Source organism: Pleurodeles waltl, chromosome 11 (assembly GCF_031143425.1).
Source record: "Pleurodeles waltl isolate 20211129_DDA chromosome 11, aPleWal1.hap1.20221129, whole genome shotgun sequence".
Classification (NCBI taxonomy): domain Eukaryota; kingdom Metazoa; phylum Chordata; class Amphibia; order Caudata; family Salamandridae; genus Pleurodeles; species Pleurodeles waltl.
In genome coordinates this window covers 865,381,763-865,398,811 of record NC_090450.1, presented here as the reverse complement: position 1 = coordinate 865,398,811, position 17,049 = coordinate 865,381,763, and the positions used below count along the sequence as shown (strand labels likewise).

At 47.0% G+C, this 17,049-nt stretch overlaps 1 protein-coding gene across 6 annotated transcripts in view; it reads left to right on the top strand.

The window, feature by feature from the left end:
• The window catches only part of KIAA1671 (KIAA1671 ortholog), a 650,892-nt gene that overhangs the window by 69,232 nt on the left and 564,611 nt on the right, over nucleotides 1-17,049 (top strand). The window contains exon 1 of one of the 6 annotated variants that reach the window (XM_069214711.1): nucleotides 383-418. The exons of 4 other annotated variants lie outside the window; for them this stretch is intronic. The gene's annotated coding sequence lies outside the window, so the exon portion shown is untranslated. One more of the 6 variants, XM_069214710.1, reaches the window with a different exon arrangement.

Below are 17,049 nucleotides of genomic sequence, written 5' to 3'. Positions count from 1 at the left end.
ATTGCTGGAAAAAACATCCACACCCCCACTGTAAAAAGTGTGCGTGCTCCATGGCCCCCACAAAATAAATAAATACAAGAATGGATAAGTAAAGCCGGACTTATTAGCTTCGCTGTTCCGCTTACAAAACATAATATTAACCTTTTAAGACTGCGTCTTAGTACTAGAGCCAACACCTAGTGTCATCACTTAAATCGTGCTCCATGCCAAAGTATTTCCGACTACGAGTTGTCATGGCAACGCATTTTGTTTTCAAGTGCGACGATCCAAGAAATCATCCCTGTTTGGGGATGCCACAATACGTCAGACGCACATTCATAGTCCTGCGCTTGTGTAATCTCCAAGGCCTGTCACGTCGAACGGACGCATGCGCGCATCGGTTTCATGGTTAACGCCGGCCATCTTAAACAACTATGAGGTACTTAGTGTGGTTTATTGGTGGGTTTCTTTCTGTCACCACAAATGCGAGTGATTGTCACAGCGTTGCGGGACAGTCTGGTAAATTCACCGATTACTAACAACCTACCCGCTGTGCCTATTGGTAATTGCCTTTACATAGAGATTACAGTTCCGGTGAAAGTTTTTACTTTCCCGTCGAGGGCGTTTACAGTTTGTTTATGTGGAAACAGGTGTTATTGTTCTAAACATGTAATGAAAATACTATAACTGAGTCTATTAACAATGTAGGTATTTTTCATACTTTAATTTTAGTTTCCTAACTCAGCTTTTCTTTTGTTGGTTTACACTTAAAAGATGCACCTATAAATCCTTGCGATAAATCTGCTTTGCGGTTCGTTTGACTAAGATTTGAATACGTTCCGTGGTTGGCATTTATCGCTTTCACTTGACGTGATATATGGGCTGTTTTGTTACAGGGGGGTTGTTAAACATGAATGCACAAAAGAATCACACTGTTGTAAAAGGTGCAAGACTTTGCCCTTAGTATTGTACCTGCCCTAGCCGATAGGATTTTTTAGATCGCACTTTTGCAGCCTCTCTCCAGTGTTTCTGCCGTAGTTCTCGATGGTGGGTTTTTGTTACGTTTTCCTGTTTTTTATTATAATTCTGGTGTTCGAAATACTGTAAATAAAAGAAAGAGGTCTTAAACTTAAAATGTTAATATATTTAATTTTAATTTGAAAATCTTTATGTATCGAGTGTTTTACTAGTGTCGAAAGAAGAACGATTTTAAACGTGTGTATATCATTCTATTAACTTTTGAGAAAGTAATCATTGAATTTAGTTTTTTTTTTTTTTTGCGGGTTTCCCGTTCCAGACTGTCAATTTAGGGATCCATTGTTATGTAAAGGTTCAAACCCGCCACACTGCTACTTTGAATCCTTTGCATCCTTTAGCTATGTCGGCTAGGCCATTAGCTCATTAAATTTGAGATCTGTTAAAACGTTACAGTTTAGAATCCATCGGATTCTTCTATTTTGTGGAGTTTGTTGCAAGAGGTGTTGTTGAATTGTGTATAGTAGCATCTTTTGTATCACAACAGCTGAAACTTCAGTGGTAAAGTATTATTTTGGTCATCACAGTTATTTAGCACATCTGCTCATATCTCTTATGCATATGCTATTTATTTTTGTGGGAAAAAGGAAATACATTTGTGGAGGCATTTTCACCGTTATGGCTGATGTAGCCTAGCTCAGCTCTTGCGGGTTCATTAGCCACGAGTGTACAATCAAAAACCTACCACATGGGACTTGCCAATGCATTATTTTACATGTGAATTGCGTCTTTTGGTATATCAGTTATGCAGCTGCAACCTCAGCAGTGCTTGCAAAAACGTTAAATCATGATCAGTCATTCATAAAAGGAGTATTCATTTTGTTCCAGCATCTAACATGTTAGTATTAACTTAGTCTTTCATACGTTTTTAGTGGATCACTGATCTCTAAAGTCAACTAATGGTGTGTTAAGATAGGCTCTCCTGTTTCTAATAATAAACAGGTGTTACCATAATGATAAGAGTGTATGTAGCAATGCTACTTTGAAGTTTAAACCATGAGGAAATTTTCAAAACTAGAAATTGTTTTTACTCTGTTTTCTAACATCAGTCTTAATTAAAGTTGTATTGACAAGATCAGTGTGCCCCTCCTGGATGAAAATTTGCAAGACAATTGTACACCACCTAACCTTGTTGGGCAGAAGTGACATTGTTTGTGGTCACTAGACGTATACTCCACTGTGCTAATTCTCTTTCCCTTGTTATCTGTTAATCGAAAAATCAGGCAGCCAGGTTGGCTACAGGGGTCTCCTAAATCCAATCATACCTACTCTGTGTTTTAAAAAAAAAAAAAAACACATTCACTAGTTCTTGGTTTCAGTTGGCTATCTTGAAGACTATCATCCTCAGTGTATTATTTGGAAAATCACCTGGATGGACTGCCACTTTTCCCTTCACCACCTTCAATAAGAGACTAGAGTCGTGGGCACAGTATGAAACAGTTCAGAGTTTTCTCGTGCTAATGAAAGGCAAGGGTAGGTGATCTCACCTAGCCCATGCAATGTTTTCCTCTCCATGTCATCCAGTATTTTAGCTTTTAGAACGACCAGGGTGTTGACGTCTGCCATTCAGTGAGGTCGGTGCTTATATGCTGCGTAAAATGCAATTGGTCATGAGACAGGGACAGTAAGTGTAAAATAAGAATAAAGAGTCTAATATAAGTAGAATATAGGCCACTCCTCTGGGCCATTTTTGTATGTGGGATATATGACGAAAGCACAGTATTTTTAGGTCAAGCATAGCAGCATGCCAGCGCTGCTTTTCTGACGTGTTGGTATGTATCTGGGCTTTTAACAACACCCATCTTACGCCCTTCACTAACACTTGTTGGTGGGCTTGCCCTTCAAAAATCCTTTGACATTGGTAAATGGTTTACGTTTGTCCCTCCTTGGCCAAGACAGTAACAAAACCTCCCCCATTGCCCCTGTTACGTGGATAATTGCCGATGCTTTAAATGGGCTGGTACTGTTGGGTACAGAGTACCAGCAATTTTTTATTTGGAAAGGGAGAGTACCTGCACTTTCTTGAGAAAAACGTAATACTTTCAATTGGAGAGTACTGGCACTTTGCAGAAATAAGCAGGTACTCTGGTACAAAATACCTGCTCTTCTGTTTTTCCATTTCAAGCACTGACATTTGCCAATAAGTTTGACTGCAAGCGAACTTATTTTTCCTTTTCTGTTCTCTCTTCACGCTGATGCTCATGGCGGCCGTGGCACTATGAATCAGGTCTCTTATGTGAAACTGTTTTAATTTTAATTTCCAGTTTATGTGGCAAGAAAAGTCTGGTTAGGAGTTTACAACGCTAATAGCTCTAACTTGAGCAAACACGAAACCCTTTGCATTGCAAATGCTTGTTCCCCTTGCAGCCAAATATGCCTCATGAATCCTTTGGGGTCATCGGCTGCTGAACTTTCCTGCCTACGGTATCTAATTTGTAATTCGACCTATATTAATTTCTCATCCTTATATGAGCCATTGAGAGGAAAGGTGAAAGCTTTTTCATTCTGTCAAAAACTTCCAAATCTCAAAACCGGTTGTATTTAATTGTTTAACAGTTACACTTTAGGAAGACCTGGGTAGTTTAGTGATAAGTTGCACCTTTGCCTGAAAGCAGATTATTATTTTTAAAAAACAACAGAGGGACCATCTGTCCTACCACATCTTTTAGAGCATTAAAATAATTTATTTAAGGAAAGTAGATTTTCTTGGATTTTCCTGGAACAGTCAAACACAAAGAAATATAGATCCCTTGTTACTTTTTCTGGGAACTGCTCTTATCCAGACATAGTATTATTATATCCAAGACGTACTCTTACATGTTTCTTTGTGTGTGATGATTTTTTGTGTTTTGCAAGATAGTGGATTAGTAAACTGGAAGTGGATATGCTGCTGTGTAATCATGACCCATCTAGCAGGGCATTTGTCATCTTGGATTTTTGAGGTGATAGATGTGATTTCCACAATAAGAAAAGCGGGGACATCATGCTGTAGGGTATTTCTTTTACACTGAAGACTAATAGGGATGACATGAGTGTAAGGTGGGCTAAACAGACTGAATACTAGCTACAAGACACAGCTGTATGTAATGATGTTGCCAAGGCACAAACAACATTACTGCAAACAACAGCCAGACCTACAGATATGTGGGCCCCAGTGCGTCATACATTAATATTAAGCTCAACACTACAGTATGAAGACCTAATAACTTTCATAATACCGCACAGGCAAGGTACTAGAACCCCTGCAATTGCGGACTGACAACTGTGAAACCAAAAGTACATGATAAATGAGCGGTGTTAAAAATGGACATCTGAAGGAAATGACAACTGATGATTGATGGTTTGTGGTGCTAAATTGTATTACCTTGTGTCTGCTAGTCCTAGAGATCTTTTTTGCCTGGTTGCAGTAGAGATACCGACAGTTTGTAGCTAGAACTTTCCAGAGGCTTTTATGGCCAATATTTAGCAGTCCAGCTCACATTAAGATGGTGTAGGAGGCTGGCCTGGGTTGTAGTGGGTACCAGAGGTACTTACACCTTGTGCCAGGTCCAGTTATCCCTTATTAGTGTAGAAGAGGTGTTTCTAGCAGCTTAGACTGATAGAAGGTAGCTATGGCAAAGCAGCTTAGGCTGAACTAGGAGACATGTAAAGCTCCTACTATACCACTGGTGTCATGTGCACAATATCCTAAGAAAACACAATACAGACTTACTAAAAATAAAGGTACGGGGCGTGGCCAAGATGGCGGCGTGAGCGAACGCGTTGGTCCGAGCTACACCGCCCGAGCCCTGAAGTGCTTTGCGGCCATGGCAATAGCTGCCCTGTGGAGTCCCGCCGTAACACCTGGTGCGGTGGGGCATTGGGGGCCCGATAGAGCCGGATCGGCAACGTATGTGGAGCCAGGCGCCCTTGCTTGGAGCCTGCTGTTGGCGGGAGCGGTCGGCCGCGGTTTGTGCCGCGTGGCGGCCCTCGGGCCTGGTGGACGGCTGGCTGGTCGCGGTGGCGCCTTGGAGAGGGCTGCGCCTTCGCGGTAAGGCGGGGCCCGAGATGAGGGCCCAATGTTGAACCGGGTGCTGAGGCCATAGGGACGACTACGCCTGCCATGCTTGGCCCTTTGGAGAGGAGCCCCAGTGAGGACGACGAGTGGAAGGGAGCGCTCTGGGGTCGCCTGGCGCTAATACGGAGGACCCTGTGGTTGCGCAGTGGATCTGGGCCACCGATCAGTGGTGCAGGTGGCCCGTGGTGGCCTTCCTTGAAGCGGAGGTGAGCGATATCGCGGAGGAGGCTCCTGGTCTGCCCGGCAGTGGAAGGCTGGTAGCTGCTGGTGGGTGTGCCCGGGAGACGCAGCCTACGGTGACGATGCGACGAGGTCCCATTGAACTACTTGAACACCTGCAGTGAGAGAGCAGAGGGGATGGCGGCCTCCAAGCCGAAGCGAGACCGGACGGTAAGAGATATGCTGACCGGGGGGCGCGCCAGGCTCTGGGAGGGGCCCCTGAGGACCTGCCGACCCCGAGGTCTCCGGAGGCCCAGCGAGAGATGGCAGAGGACGAAGCTGCCCCAGTCACTAAGGGCTTTCTTACCTCCTTGTTCGAATCGCTCCAGAGTGATTTACAGGAACTCCGCAAAGACATCTCCCAAGAGGTGAAGGAGTTGCGGGTTGAGCTTACATCCCTGGGCGAGCATATGGCACAGATTGAGGACGGTGAAATTGCCCGCAGCGAGGAGGTGGCGGATCTGCAACAGGAGGTTATACGCTTGCGGGAGCAGCAGAATCTCCTTCAGATGACGGTGGAAGACCCGGAGAACTGGTCGCACAGGCATAACATTCGCATTAGAGGAGTGCCGATCGGAGTTGAGAAGGAGGAAATTGGAGACTTTGTAGTGGCGCTGTTCCGCTCGGTCCTTGATCTAGAGGAGTCTCGGGAGATTATCCTGGATAGAGTTCATCGAGTGGGCTGCTCTGGCGGTGTTGGGGATCGCCCGCCGGATATCTTGGCATGCGTCCACAATTTTGGGCTGAAAGAAAGCATACTGCAAAATGCACGCAATCTTCCACAGGTCCAGTTTAGGGGACATCACCTCCAGCTATATCAGGACCTTTCGGTTCGGACTTTGCAAAGGCGGCGCAAGTTTAAATCGATCACAGAGCATCTGCGTGCGCATGCTGTTTCCTACTCATGGGGACACCCGTTCCGCTGGGAGGATCAGCTTCACCAGGTGAAGTCTATAACTGAGGCAAACCGGATCTTGGGATTGAAGGAGGATATCCAGGATCCGGGTTTGAAGCTGGGGCCTAGCGGGCAGAGATCGTCCACGGTGGCGGAGGAAGGAGAGAAGAGGGAAACAGCAGCGCCCTACTGCGCTAGAGCAGTTCTCGGAGCACCAATCGGCTGTGAGCAGTGTGGCAGCTGTGACAAGTGCCTAAATGAGGAGTGGCGGAGAGTCGCTGGTCGGCTGGGACTCGCTTGTCGTGGTCCTGCGGCCCCTAGAGTGGGGCCTGGGCGCCGGAGCCGGTGGACTTGGTGGACGTACTTGTGTGGTTCTACTGCCCTGTTGGGACTTTTACCTCTTAGGGATGTGTGTGAGAGGACCTTACTGTTATGAGCACCTGTTGTGCATTATGGTTACATGTTGGAATGCTTCCCTCCGAGTCTGGTCTCTAGAGGCCATGCCGGTTTGACCATGTGAGGTGGAGAGACTGGGATGCTGTTCTGGATCCTGGTCCCTCCGCGGATCTGGAGAAATCTGGGAGTCATATCTGTTTATTACAAGAGACACACTTGTTGCATAAAGACACATTTCGCATGCGTTCAGGATGGTTTCCTAGGCAATTTTGGTCTTCAGCAGCTACGAAGCATGCGGGGGTGGCAATAACGCTTTCGAGGACCTTTACTGGGAAGATAGTGGGGAAGATTCACAAAGTGCAAGGCAGGTTTCTGGCTATTAGAATAAAACTAGGGGCTTTCTCCTTCACTGTTGCTTCCCTTTATGCTCCGAATTCCCAGCAGGAAGCCTTCCTGAGGCAGGCGGTTTCCCCAATACTTAGCTCACCAGATAGTGCCATGTTGGTAGGAGGAGATTTTGATTTAGTGATGGATAATGAGCTTGACCGCTCGGGTCAACGCTTCGGGCAGGCGGGGGCATTGTCGGAGGTGGGGCGTCAGTGGCTGGTTGAATGTGGGTTGGAGGATGTGTGGAGAAAGTTGCACCCCATGCTCTGGGATTACTCCTTTTTCTCGGCGGTAACCAAGACTTATGCACGCCTGGATTTATTTTCTGCCCTCGCAGGAATTCATGTCCCGGGTCAAGGAGGCCACGATTGAGCCCAGGGCCTTGACTGATCATGCTCCTATTACTGTAGAGGTTGCCGTGGGGGTGGGCCGGGTGGGTACTCCGAGCTGGCGCTTTAGGGATTCTTTGCTTCAGTCGGTGGTGAAGTCGCTCCGGTGCGCGATCACGGACTACCTTAGCTTTAACGACGATGGCAATACCCCTTTGGAGACGGTGTGGGAGGCTCTGAAGGCGGTAGTGCAGGGCGAGGTGATGGCACTGTCCGCGAGAGATAATAAAGCAAGGAGGGAGGTGAGGGAGGAGCTGGAGCAGAGGGTTGCTTTGCTGGAGCGTTCCCATAAACCTACTGGCGCGCCTAGAATCTGGTGGGAATTAGAGAAGGTGAGGCAACAGCTGAAACGACTAGACTGGGATAGAGCAGAGTATGCGGTTCTGCGACTTAAGCATAAATTCTATGTTGGGAGCAATAAGTGTGGAAAGATCTTGGCGCACCGGTTGCGAGGGCAGTGCCGGCGATAAAATTTATACGTACCCCTTCTGGAACCGAAGCGTGTGCGAGTGATCAGATTGCAGAGGCATTTGCGGAGTTCTACCGGGGGTTGTACACGGCCGATGAGCGGGACGACTCGGCCCTGGATTCATTTTTAGAGGGCATAGCAATCACGCCTCTAGGCGAGAGGGAGGCGTCCTTGCTGGACCAACCGATCAGGTCGGAAGAGGTTATATCGGCAATTTCTCGACTAAAGGTTGGGAAGTCTCCGGGCCCTGATGGGTTTACGGCTCTATTCTATAAGACTGTGTGGAGCTCGCCCCGCTTTGGTGCGGCTTTTCAATTCCTTTCGGACGTCGGGAGTCCTGACGCCTAGTATGCTGGACGCTACCATTACAGTTATTCATAAGCCGGGTAAGGACCCGGAGGAGTGTGCTTCATATAGGCCGATCTCGCTCCTGAATATAGATGCCAAGCTGTTCACTGGCATTCTTGCTTACCGCTTCAGTCTTTATATGCCGGGTCTTATTGATCCGGATCAATCGGGTTTTATACCCAACCGACAATGTAGCGAAAACACAAAACGACTCCTGCACTTGTCCGATCCCGTAGGGAGGCGCTCTTCCTCTCTGTTGATGCTGAAAAAGCATTCAGTAGGGTTCATTGGCCATATCTTTTTAGGGTACTGGAGCGATTAGGACTGGGCCCCGGATTTAGTTCTTGGGTCCGATGCGCCTATCAGTCTCCCAGGGCGGCGGTTTGAGTTAATGGTGTGCTTTCCCTGCCGTTCCTGGTTAGGCGTGGAACTAGACAGGGATGCCCCCTTTCGCCCCTCTTGTTTGCGCTATATATGGAACCCCTCGCACAGAGGCTGTGGCATAGCCCCTCTGTTACCGGTGTGAAATTTGGCAGAGACCATCATCTCATCACCCTGTATGCAGATGATGTTATATTTACCCTTGCGGAGCCCGCGAGTTCGGACAGGTCTCGGGATTTGGGGGTCAACATGCAAAAGTCTCAGGTTCTTAGCTTGTCGATAAGCCCGGATCATGAGGCAGACTTGAGAGCTAGATACCCCTTTCTTTGGTCATCCTCGCGCCTCTCCTATCTAGGGGTTGAGCTAGCGACCCCTATTAAAACAATGGCAGGGTTGAATTATACAAAATTAGTCCGTGAAGTACAGCGGGACTCAGTCGTGGGGAAGACATAAGCTGTCTTGGCTGGGCAGGGTAGCGGCGGTCAAGATGACAATCCTGCTGCGTATACTCTGTGTTTCAAGCACTTCCGCTGACCCCACGTCCGCGTAAGATAGCCACTCTTCAGTCAGCGATTCTGAGATTTGTATGGGAGGGTCGGCCGGCGCGTCTCCCGCAACAGGTTTTATATCTCTCTAAGAGTGAGGGAGGGCTGGCGATCCCATGTATTCTGTGATATTTTCAGGCGGCGCAGCTGCGTTTTGTTTTAGAGTGGAATCGTCCACTTACTGAGAAACATTGGTGCTTTATGGATCAGGCGGTGGCGGGCTCTCCTATATGGAAGGAGCCTTGGCTTCGACGTCGACATAGGGCAGGTGGACTTTATTCTTCTCCAATCACAGGAGCAACGTTACGCATATGGGACACGGTGGCCTGCCGACTGGGTCTGACGTCCTTCCCGTCTCCGATGACCCCCATAGGCGTGAATCCTGACTTCGAGCCCGGGCTCCGTCTGGAAAGTCTGAGACGCTGGTACGAGGTGGGTTGCAAGAGGGTGGGAAGGCCTCTTTGATGAACAAGGGGTGTTGTCTTTTGATCAGATGAGGGAGGCGTACAGCTTGTCAGAGGCGGATAGGCTGATGTACTACCAGGTACGGCACTGGGCTTTGCTGCCGGCTAACAGGGACTTAATGGATAGGCCTCTTACGTCATTCGAGAAATAGCTGTTGCTAAAGAAAGATGATAAGAGTCATTTCAGAACTTTATCGGCTCCTGCATGGGGAGAAGCGCCCTCCTAAGTCTAGGGGACAGTTGAGATGGGAGAGGGAGTTGGAGAGGGAATTTTCGGATGAGGAGTGGGACAGTATATTTTACAGAATACATCACACAGCCTATAATGCAGCAGGGACGGAGACATCTTATAAGGTGGCGTCCTACTGGTATTACACTCTGGCGCGAATACACGCATGGGTCCCTGTTAAATCTGGCCTTTGCTGGAGGGGGTGTGGGAATTCGGGCATGCTTGTGCATCTACTCTGGCATTGTCCCAAGCCCCATCGTTATTGGGAGAGCATTTTAGATGAGGTTGACAAAGCATTCCATACTGAGATCCCCAGATTCCCGTCGTGCATCTTGCTAGGGCTGCCCAATCCCCTTAATTTTCCCCTGAGATCGTTAAGGGGGAGACAGATGGCCCTGGCACTTAACGTAGCGGTGCAGATCATTCTAGCAGTGTGGGGTACAGATAGGGTTCCGATGCGTACCGTGTGGCTTCAGAAGCTTTGGTTTATTCTCGCCATGGAGAAACTCACCCTGGCCGCTCAGCAGCGGATGGGAGAATTGGGGGTTTTATGGAAGCCATTCCTCCGGATCCTCTGTCGAATTTACTGAGCTGACATGTCCGGCTTATTTGAGGATTTTGAGGTTGACCTGAACCTTGATCAGCGTGTTGTGTGGAGTGATATTCGGGGTGGCGGAGGCTGGGCGGGGGAGAGGTAGAGGAGTGGAGAGACAGACGGTTGATATGATCTCGGGAGGGGGAACATTGTTGGTATGTGTTTACTTTTATGTTCGCTTGGTTTCTTCTATACGGGACACGCAGTTTGAAAGACTATTGAGCGTTTCCCACCTGGTCATTGGATCGAAAAGAAGAGGTTATTGGTGTGGTTCCTTGTAGCAAGGTTTAGAGATTGACTAGAGGGGCATATGTCTGTAGATCTGGAGCTGTTTTGCGGGATACATATTTTCTGCTGTACTGCGATGTGCTGTGTATTGTATAGTGTATATTGTATGTTTATATGTTCAAAACAATAAACAGATTTGATCCATAAAAATAAAGGTACTTTATTTTTATGACAATATGCCAAAAGTATCTCAGTGAGTACCCTCAGTATGAGGATAAGTTATATACACAAGATATATGTACACAAACCAAAATTAGGTAAGTAATAGCAAGAAAAGTAATGCGAACAGTGTAGAATTACAATAGATTGCAGTAGGAGCACATAGGTATAGGGGCAACACAAACCATATACTCCAAAAGTGGAATGTGAACCACGAATGGACCCCAAACCTATGTGAGCTTGTAGAGGGTCGCTGGGACTGTAAGAAAACAGTGAGGGTTAGAAAAATAGCCCACCCCAACACCCTGAAAGGTAGGTGTAAAGTGCACCTACTACCCCCAGAGAGCACAGAAGTCGTGATGGGGGATTCTGTAGAAAGAACAAACACCAGCAATGCAACAACAGTGGATTTCTGGACCTGAGTACCTGTAAGACAAGGGGACCAAGTCCAATAGTCGTGACCGTTTCGAGGGTGGGAAGGAGCCCAGGAAATGCCAGCTGAGGGTGGAAGGAAGCTGCCACCGGTTGGAAGAAGCTTGGAGTTCTGCAAGAAAGAAGAGGACTAGAAACTTCTCCTTTAGAGGATGGATGTCCCACGTCGCGATGAAGCTTGAAGAGGTGTTCCCACGCAGAAAGACCGCAAACAAGCCTTGCTAGCTGCAAGGGTCGCAGTAGAGGTTTTTGGGTGTTGCTGTGGCCCAGGAGGGACCAGGATGTCGCCACTTGGAGGAGGAGACAGAGAGGGCGCCCAGCAACTCAGGCAGCCCTCACAGAAGCAGGCAGCACCCGCAAAAGTACCTGAACAGGCACTTGGAAGGAAAGTGAACCGGAGTCCACGCAAAGTCACAAAAGGGAGTCCCACGACGCCGGAGAAAAACTCAGAAGGTTGTGCACTGCAGGATAGAGTGTCGGGGACCCAGGCTTGGCTGTGCAAGAAGGAAAACCTGGAAGAGTGCACAGGAGCTGGAGCAGCTGCAAATCATGCGGTACCCAGCAATGCAGTCTAGCATGGGGAGGCAAGGACTTACCTTCACCAAACTTGGACTGAAGAGTCACTGGACTGTGGGAGTCACTTGGACAGAGTTGCTGGGTTCCAGGGACCACGCTCGTCAGGATGAGAGGGGACTCAGAGGACCATTGATAGTCTTTTGATGCCTGCGTTAGCAGGGGGAAGATTCCATCGACCCACTGGAGATTTCTTTGGAGCTTCTGGTGCATGGTGAAGGCAGGCTACCCCCAGAGCATGCACCACCTAGAAACAGTCGAGAAAGCCGGCAGGATTAGGCGCTACAATGTTGCTGGTAGTCGTCTTGCTACTTTGTTGCGGTTTTGCAGGCGTCCTGACCAGTCAGCGGTCGATCCTTTGGTAGAAGGTGAAGAGGGAGATGCAGAGGAACTCTGGTGAGCTCTTGCATTCGTTATCTAAAGAATTCCCCAAAGCAAAGACCCTAAGTCGCCAGAAAAGGAGGTTTGGCTACCAACAAAGGAGGATTGGCTACAAAGACAGGTAAGAGCCTATCAGAAGGAGTCTCTGACGTCACCTGCTGGCACTGGCCACTCAGAGCATTCCAGTGTGCCCCCAGCACCTCTAAATCCAAGATGGCAGAGGTCTGGGACACACTGGAGGAGCTCTGGGCACCTCCCCTGGGAGGTGCAGGACAGAGGAGTGGTCACTCCCCTTTCCTTTGTCCAGTTTCGCGCCAGAGCAGGGCTGGGGGATCCCTGAACCGGTGTAGACTGGCTTATGCAGAGATGGGCACCATCTGTGCCCATCAAAGCATTTCCAGAGGCTGGGGGAGGCTACTCCTCCCCAGCCTTCACACCTATTTCCAAAGGGAGAGGGTGTAACACCCTCTCTCAGAGGGAATCCTTTGTTCTGCCTTCCTGGGCCAGGGCTGCCTGGACCCCAGGATGGCAGAAACCTGTCTGAGGGGTTGGCAGCAGCTACAGTGGAGACCCCGGAAAGGCAGTTTGGCAGTACCCGGGTACTATGCTAGAGACCCGGGGGATCATGGAATTGTCCCCCCAATGCCAGAATGGCATTGGGGGGACAATTCCATGATCTTAGACATGTTACATGGCCATGTTTGGGGTTACCATTGTGACGCTATACATAGGTAGTGACCTATGTATAGTGCACATGTGTAATGGTGTCCCCGCACTCACAAAAGTCTGGGGAATTTGCCCTGAACGATGTGGGGGCACCTTGGCTAGTGCCAGGGTGCCCACACACTAAGTAACTTTGCACCCAACATTCACCAGGTGCAGGTTAGACATATAGGTGACTTATAAGTTACTTAAGTGCAGTGGTAAATGGCTGTGAAATAACGTGGACGTTATTTCACTCAGGCTGCACTGGCAGGCCTGTGTAAGAATTGTCAGAGCTCCCTATGGGTGGCAAAAGAAATGCTGCAGCCCATAGGGATCTCCTGGAACCCCAATACCCTCGGTACCTCAGTACCATATACTAGGGAATTATATGGGTATACCAGTATGCCAATGTGAATTGGTAAATTTAGTCACTAGCCTGTTAGTGACAAATTTGGAAAGCAGAGAGAGCATAACCACTGAGGTTCTGGTTAGCAGAGCCTCAGTGAGACAGTTAGGCATCACACAGGGAACACATACAGGGCACATACTTATGAGCACTGGGGCCCTGCATGGCAGGGTCCCAGTGACACATAGACTAAAACAACATATATACAGTGAAATATGGGGGTAACATGCCAGGCAAGATGGTACTTTCCTACAGATGGTCTGTACTCTCTTCTCAAATGTCAGTGGGAGGATAGGGTTGTTTTAAAGAGGAAAATGCTGGTTTGAATGGCTTATCATATTCTCCTTTATTTGCTATTCTGTGCCATACCTGGTTGTTGTTCATTACAGTGACCACCTTGGCAGCCTATTTAGAGCAGTTGTTCATAGTCCTCAATCAATCTGGTCTTTTTTGACTACCTGGTGGAGGAATTGCTGGGAGGGTCTGTATCAGTATACAGAAAAGTGTGCTTGTGCAAAGTAATACTATACCTCTAGATCTCGTACCATAAAGCTGTTCTGAATGGCTAAGGCATAACTGCATATTCTTGCCAATCGCACAGCCTCTGCAAATTTTAGTATTGGCGGCCTTAACTTGGAGAAGAACGTCTTCTGCACATTTAGTGATATATTGGTGCTTTAGTAGTACAGTCATTTTAACAGGAGCGGTTCCTCCTGCTGTGGAGAGAGGAAGTTTAATCCATCTATCCACCTGCATCCTTGTCTGTTCAAATCCCTTTTAATTGTTTTCTACTACTGCCGTGTCAAGGCTTAGGCTTATTTTGTCTTTGAGATACTTTACAGAATCTGCACAACATCTCATTGGTTATTCATGATCTAATTGCCTGGTTTCTGTTATAATCGAAAAGAGTTCTGATTTTTCACAATTGATATTTACACCTGCATGGTGTCTATTTTCAATAATAATTACTGGCAGTACAGGACAAAAGTTAGTCTCTGACTGCTTGACAAAGAGTCCTCCTGTCTTCAGTAGCTTGCCATGAGTCTTGTCTTATCCGGCCTTTACTCTTCCTTGGTTTGGTCCCCAGGGTTGTTCCACTACTCTTCACATATATTGAAGAGTCTTATCCCCATTTCTTGTTGACTGCATCTACAGCTAGCTCAGACTAATCATCCACATCTGCCAGGAGCTGGAACCTGTGTTTGATTTATAACACAAAAACCTTGTTCGTCTTTTGGTCCTATAATTTTGACGCATCAAAGTGCTGTAATCCTGATGTTTTGTGTTATGTTTTTTCTGAGCTTTATTTTCACAAGACTAGTCACTGTTGTCATCTGCACCCCTCCTCTCACCAGTGTCTTGCAGGGAGTGACTCTAGCTGCCACTTATCAGATGATCAATCTGAGTTCCTTCTCTGCAATTGGGTGAGAACAAGGTTAGTCTGTGATTATCACCATGGGCAGAGTCCCTCCTCTGACCAGATCCTTTGTGGCACAAAATTCCAGCAGTGTTTGTCCATTGTTTCACAACCTTCCTTTCCTAAAGCTCTCATGGTTTGTGTTGTCATTTCCTACTCAAGGTTTCCATTGCAGTCTTCAGGTCGTGATTCAACACGGCTTCAAGCTCAGGTTGTATCTGTTGGTAGCATGTCTGACTGTTTCCTCTGCATCGTTTGTTGGAACATAACACCGAATAAAGGTGGTATTGATGGTACTGCCTTTTACTCTGGCTGTCATCAGTCAGCTATTGACTGACTCTAAAGGGACACGAAAATGCCTAATTGAGTTGAAATCAAAAGATGATAGCTGCTCCCTCATAATGTGGGTCATTGTCCCTTGCAGAGTGCAGCACTGTTTCTCATGTGGTAGTTGTTATTCTGCCATATCCAGTCCACCTACTGTTGCTAACTCCCCAGGATGCGAAGGATGTAGTCCCTCACCTCAAATGCTACTTGGTTCAGCTTTGCTGTATTATACATAGTCTGTACATTCCAGAATCAGATTGTGGTCTTGCACTAGAACTTCTGTAATCCAGTCAGTACTTTCCTTGCAGTCTGGACTACTGTTAATTATGCATGTTTCGTACAGAGACTTAAGCAGTTCCTTGTGTCCAGGAAGTTGTGTGGTCCTTGTGTAACAAATGTGTGTTTTTAAATGAGACAAGATTGTTAGTCTTGTGCCCCAAACCCAACCTGGAGGACCAGTGTATCGTGCTTTGTTTAGTTTCTTCCCTTTCACTGGTCCAGCTTGGGTGGCCCTACCAGTAGACTAAGCTCCCACCAGCAAAGATTTCCGGGTCACTGAGACACGAACGCCCCTGAGCCACCTCAAGGTGGCAGTCCTCCAAAGAAGGACTATCTTGAAGATGCTTCATAAGGGTTTGCAAGCTGCTGGATGACACATACCTCTTTAACATTTTGAGTCCTCAGAGTGGGTGAAGTTGTATTGTTTTGTGGGTGACCACACAACAATCAATTCAGATGAAACTTTGAGGAAGGTTTTCAGGGCAAGTGATCCCATTCAAGTCAACAGGAGACATTTCGTGGAGAGGTATGTCAACATGCATTCTTTGTTTAGCATACAAGGGTCTTGATCCTCCCCAGCATGGTTTTGTTTAATTCTAATAGCGAGTACACTATTTAAGAGCATCCAGGCTGAAAGGCCTTTTCTTCCTGGCCAGCCAAAAATAGTTTTCTGTAGCGGGAGTGGCCATTTAAATCGTAGCTCACAATGAATTTCCACCACATTGATTTAAAGCTGCTTGCCTCACCCTGTTACAGTGTCATCATCATTTACCGTCAGTGAGATTATACAATACAGCAGGGTAGGACACGTTAGAGTGACTAATTAACCAGTCTGGTTTGTTTGTTTTGCTGATATTTCCTGAAAAGAAGATAGGAGGTGGACCACGTTATGAATATTAAACACGAAAAAAAACTTTTCAGAACCAGTGAGATTCCTTCAGCCAGCTTTTTTTTGGATATTGTTTTTTCAGCATTCGTATTGCTAAATAAAGAAGGGTGTGTTTTTGTTTTTGTACACAAATGTAATATACTTGAGATCTGTAAAAAAAAAAAAAAAAATCAGGTTGCTGCATTTACACACAAGTTATCCTTGATATACGTTTGTATCCTCTCAAACATATGTTCATATGTTTGCATCAGGAAGTAGTTATTTTGGGGAAGACCTGATATTATACGTGTTACCGCTGGGCCCATTCCTGCGGTCCACCCTCGACATCTGTTAACCAATTAGCAACATTCCAGTAGACGGTACTGAGAGAGATGTAATTCGGGGGTGCCGGTAAAAGATTGACGCTTATCTCCTGTCCTCGCTATTCGTGTTAACAGAAACACAATTGCTCATTACTACATTCATACCATCGAGAAATAGTCATGTGCATGCCCATACTTACTTAAGCACACATACACACAAGTGACATGAATCACGGCAAAAAAACAGAGGACAAATAAAATCTAATCACATCATCTGATCTATCTATATATTATGATACAGTGTCAAACGTCCTTCGGATTACCCCCTCTCTCTTCTTAAGTGTGGCCTGACAGTACAGCTATCTGTATAACCTGTTGTTACTAGTTCTTTGAAATACACATAGAGTGGTCTGTGGCTGCACTCTATCACCTCATGCTATTAGCTATTTTATGTATCGTTTGGCCTCTTATACTGTGCTTGCATTAGTACACGAGGGGCTATT